Below are 5,619 nucleotides of genomic sequence, written 5' to 3'. Positions count from 1 at the left end.
TTACAATAGTATATAAGATATGAATGCTGAGATGCATTTGGTCACAAGAAATCTCAAAAAGTGAGTTATTTAGTAGCATTAAACAATATGAAGATGATCTAAGTAGAGGGGAGCAATTCACCAAGTTTTTCTCCTGATCTTTGGTTGTTGCAATTGGCTGTTCTGCTTATCTTCCTGCTGCTCTACTCAGTGTTCCGTTAATCTCTCATCTGCTCTGCTTCTCCAGTGCCTGAGATATCAGATACAACAAAAGGAAGAAACTGAGAATTTGGCAGGTGTACTTTCTGGCAACAGAATGGACTAGCAGACTGTGGAGACCCTGAATGAAAGGCCACATGGAAACCATTAATAAGTCATGGAAACCTGGCAGGTGTGTCCATAAAGGGAGAGGCTTAAAAACATTGCAGAAATAATCCTGTTCTTGAGAACTATCAGAGGGTCACTGAGGGCCAGATTCTGCTGTCTTTACTCATGCTGTGTAGTACTTCACTGTGCAACTACACTGATTTTCTTCAGTGAGACTATCTGTGGATTAAGGTACTATGCAATGGGGAGTGGTGTCTGTGTGTATTTTAGGCACGCATGCATGTTCCTAAATTGGTTTAAAAAAATTGTTATGAGGAGACCTTTCTGAAGGCAGTCTGCTGTATGCTTTAGATTTTGTTTGGCAACTATTTTTATTTCTCTTTCTACAGTAAGAAACATGACAAACCCACTGTCTGAAATCTTTGTTTTGAAAGGTTATCACCTTGACTGAAACTCCTACAGCGTGTCCAACACATGCATACACGGTGATTTTCAAGGAGTTTTCCCACTTATTCAACTGTGACCATCTTGAGAAAAGAATGTGAGCAGCTGCTATCTTGCTTCTCTTGGCTTTTCACTGAATGCCAAATGAAGACTAAAAAGCAAATAGCTAACAATAGGCGCTGTCTTTAACGTGGCACATGAAAACTGATAAATATGACCGCATTAAAAAGACCATCTGAAGCAAACACTGTGTTGTCCCTTAGGCAAACTTAATGCTCCTCTTTCAAGACACAGCACTGACTGATACTATGAGGAACAATAGTCTTTACATTATAATGTTCTACCTAGTTTGAAGGAATAATAATAAGATGATTTTTAGCTGCAGGCAGACAAAGAAACATTTGGGAAAGATTTTCAAATCAGCATAGTTTTTTAAAAGACCTGTAATGCAAATGCACGTTGACCAATTTTATAACCTTTCAAGAAACCTTTTCCTTTGCCATTTGACAGAAACTGTCAATTTTTTGAAAACAAACAATTTGTAAGTCAAAGTTGTAAGGGAGTACCAAAATACTGCTTTGTAACAGAAAGCAGTTGCAGCCCAAGCTACGGAGGTACAACTGCCTCTTTGCTGAAACCACACCTGGAATATTGCATGACATTCTGGTCCACTTACTCTTAATAAGATCCTGGCAAACTGAAAGGGAATTCAGGGGAGGAGGAAAAAGTCAAATAGTTAATTATGTGTAATTTACATGGTGGACAGTTGCATGTGTGTCCAGAAGATTCCTGGTGAGGGGGAAGGAGATCAGAGTATGTCTTCATACTTCAGATCAATTCTTCGGGATCGACTGAGCAGAAGTCAAGACCCGCTCAATCGATCCGGAAGTCTATTTAATAAATCCACTCCCAGGAAAAGAGTAACGCTGCGCTGATTGGAGCATATTTCCCATCAGCACAGTGAAGTGAAGATGCCATGGTAAGTAGAAGTTAGAAAGTCAACAGGAGATACACAAGCTACTCTATGTAGCTAACTCTATGTAGCTTGCGTATCTTCCATCAACTACTGCTGAATTTCCCAGTCAGTGTAGACCAGGCCTTAGTTTCTTCCTAATACAGAAAATGGAGGCGTTCCCTAAAAATAAAACAAGTTTACTGTTTTATTGTTAAATGTCAGTTTTAAAAGAAAACTGCTTTAGGTAAAGGCCTAAATGATTCAAATTTATTTTTAAATTTCTTCCTTTAAACATGATGGCTTATTAGTTCCCGAGTTTATATATAAGTTCACATTGTTAAACAACTATTTATTTCATTGTTCACTGATGCATCAATATCCTAGTGATAGGTGCCTTAGAAAAGCCTAAGAAAGTTAAATTATATATTCTTTCTTATTTGGGAAACTTTACTTCGGTCTTTGTGCATTTTAATGGATAATACGGGCCAGAGCTCTTAAATTTTCTTGTTTGCAGACATTGTTTGACAGGTGGAAGGGAAATCTGTTTTCTCTGAAGTGAGAGACAATGTATAGCTTGTAATTTCCACATAACTCTTCATTCCTGTGAGCACATGAAATGGGTTTGGCTGTTCCACCTGCCCATATATTTTTACCGTTTCCTCTCCAACTAGTTTAAGAATATTCCCTCGGTCACACCAGAGGGAGAATGTGGAAGGACGATGGAGGAGGAGGTGCTGGTGTCTGAAAAATGCCCTCCCATCTCAATGGGTTGGGAGGATGTTGCTGGTTTGGCCAAAAAAGGGATTGCACTGCTCCCAGTGTGGAAGGAGAGGGAGGGGAATGCACACTCAGAAATGGCTGAGATGGGCCCCTCCCCTTTCTCAGGTTCACTGCAACCCATTGGCTGGCCAGGAGGGGGGGACACTGAAAGCTGACTGGCCCACACACACTCCCTTCCCACTAATTTAAACTTTTCCTGTGCTGCTGGAGTGTCTTGCCTCTTCAGCTCTCCCTCCCTCTCTTTCTCCCTCCCTGTAGTTGTAGACAGTGAGCTATGTTTCCAAGATTCTCTGGGTCTGACCAATCACCTGTTTTTTTGGGATCAAGAAGGAATTGTTCCCATTGGCCAAGCTGGCTGAAGTCTGATGGTTTTTTTTTTGCTTTTCTTGTAGCATTGTGGAGGCACAGTTACAGTAAAAAGAATACTACTTGGAAGTCAAATGTTAAGAGATAAAATAGGAAGGTATAGTTTGCAGCCAGTGTCCAGTGCAGATAAAGGCTAAAAGAGTGGGCTCCCAGAGATAACACCAGGGATTTTAGCTGGTGGACTCTGTGTCTGTAAGTGGAGGTCTGAATTCTTCACAGAGTGAGGTCCCCCTTGGTACTTTCTATCACCATCACCATTCCACAGGGAGGAGATAAGAGGACTCAGAAATGAGCTGAGTCCAGGGGCTAGGCTGAGGAGTCTATTCTGAATTATTAATTATATGGTGGGAGCCACATAATCTGGCACTGGACCTAGTTAAATTACTGATATGTGAGATGGGTGGGCATAAACTGCCCCTACCCAAGGTTATGTTAATAAAGTTGCAGCCTGCTGCTTAAAGTCCATTCAAGTGTCTATCTTTCATTCACTTGGGTATCCTGAATATGGTGTATTGAAGGCTGTGTTGGAATTGCAATCCATAATTTTTTACTGTGTGGGTGTCCTCTTTCTGTTTAGACTAGAGGTTTTTATAGGGAAATGGTTCTTTTTTTGTTGTTGGGGTTCTGGGTTCTAAGAAATAAAGTAGTATTACACTGCAAGCTTCTAGCAAGAGTGTTTCAAGTTTTTATCTAATTTTTCTGTATGTATACCTTGAACATAAAAGAGAAAAGTGGTAATACAGATGAGATTAAAAAAAAAAAAAAAAAAAGGAAGTAAAGATAAGTGGCCAGTTTCCAATTTAATGAAAAAGAGAGAGATTTTACAAAGGTCTGTTTTCCTAACATTGATTGGAAAAAAACAACTTTCACAGTGCTTAAAACGTATGTTTCCTACAAGAACCTAGCAAACTGGAATATAAGGCCATAATAGAGATTCTAAAAAAAATTATGTGCCTACCACATTTTTTAGCACAATGATATAAGTTTCATCTAAGAAACCAAATAGAAGGATTTGTATTTTTGGCAAGCTTGAAAATGCTGTCTCTTTCTTGTTGTTTTTGGTAATTTTCTGAGTCTCTCACAGAGACCAAGTAGTTTTTGTAGGAAAACACCCTGCACTAAGGGAAAAAGAGAAGCTGTTGAATGTTGCCTATAACAAGGAACTGCCATTGCAGGGAGTTGTGGAATCCGCTGTTTGATTTCACAAAGAAAAATGTGCCAAAATTTGAAAATAAACTGGCGCCATCATTCTAGGCTGGGGAAGAAGGGTCTTGAGCAAGGGGAGAAGATGATGATGAGCCAGGACGGCGCTTCTCATAGGGCCCAAACAAAATGGAGGAAACTTATTGTTTCATCCAGGAGACAATTGTGGAGCACAGAGTGAAGTGTGCCTCTCTCCACATTTCTTGCACTGCAGCTTATTAAAGAAACACTGTCCCTGCCAATTTGATGTCCTTGATCAGCAAAAACATGGATTCCTCCATTTTGTTTATTTTAAAATTTTTAGCATGATTTTGTCGCTAGTCCTTTAGACTCTCATTTTCAGTCTGCTGTCCTTTCCTCAATAGGCTGTGCAAAAGCCTACCAGGCAGATACAGAAAACTGAAAGCAGGGAAACTGCTTTGGCAATTGCCTGATGAATAAATCGTGTAAGTGCAGGGTGACCAGGCATCCCAGTTTAGTTGGACTGTCTAAACCGTTTAAACTGAAATTGTGATTGTCATATTCTGTATGCAGTATTTAGGCTCTGCCTATAGTGCTCTCCAAACATCCCCAACTCCAACAAAGGCTTTTGGACTATTTTATAAACTCTGTAACATAGTTTGCTGGACTATCCATACATGGAACCTATGCTTCTTTTTCTAAGAACTGTTTCATAAAGTGTTTGTTTTGCGAGGCGGTGCTGGTGGGAAAAGGGAAAGTTGACTGACTTTATTTATCTATTTTATCTATTTTATGTGCATGCGTTCCTGAAGACAAAAAGCAGACTTTATGTTGACATGTAACCATTAAAGTTCATGTGGTCTAGTCTTATTAGAATAAAACTACCTCCAGTATCTTTTGTTGATGGATTTTGTTCTATCCAGAATGAACTTATTCAGGTAACCAGACCACATCCAATTTATATTGATGCAGTGCTTTATTCAAGACCGTGCTACTAAGTAAGAGATAGACTCATTGAATTAGATGGGAGTCATTCCCTTGACTTTAATGAACTTTGGATCGCTTCTAAAGGAATAACTATCTGTATTGTAATAACATGGGCAAAAATGAAGCAGAAAATGAGAGGGGTAGGGGTGTGATAAAGCACTGAAGTCTGAAAAGCCTTCTTGAGGTTGCCATCCACATCCACCTAACATGGTGGCTTCTTATGTCACTAGAAGAAATTTTACAGAAGTGTAACTCCAGTGGAGTTACTTATTTGTAGTGGCAGAAGAGAGATCAGAAACAGGCCTACCCTTGCAAACTCCTAACCATTTTTTTTTTTTGATAGGCAAGTAAAATATAATTATTTTTAGAAATAATTTTAGCAAAGGATAGGTGACCACAGTTTGAGACTAGCTTGGTAAATCTTCATGACAATATTGCAAGGCTAAGCAGGCCAGTTTGTCTCCACATAATAGTCACAGGCAATAATGTATTTGATATGGAACTAAGCCTTTCCCCCAAGGAAAGAAAAATAGTGTGTGTGTGAGTGGTGGGGGGGAGAGAGTGGTGTGATAGCATGGGGAATCTTAGGAATCTTAAAATGGAAAACAAGAATAGCT

General features: G+C 39.5%; 1 long non-coding RNA gene across 1 annotated transcript; it reads left to right on the top strand.

The window, feature by feature from the left end:
* The first annotated feature begins 231 nt into the window (after positions 1-231).
* LOC137146248 (uncharacterized) lies at positions 232-730 on the top strand. The gene is made up of 2 exons (XR_010917868.1): positions 232-370; positions 696-730. It is a non-coding gene; the product is annotated as an uncharacterized lncRNA (long non-coding RNA).
* The last annotated feature ends 4,889 nt before the right edge of the window (positions 731-5,619 follow it).

This window comes from Emydura macquarii, unplaced genomic scaffold (genome assembly GCF_026122565.2).
Source record: "Emydura macquarii macquarii isolate MOO-44397 ecotype Brisbane River unplaced genomic scaffold, CSIRO-AGI_Emac_v2 contig_431, whole genome shotgun sequence".
Lineage (NCBI taxonomy): Eukaryota > Metazoa > Chordata > Testudines > Chelidae > Emydura > Emydura macquarii.
Note: the sequence above shows the minus strand (reverse complement) of the source record. Positions and strands in the feature narration are given on the sequence as shown.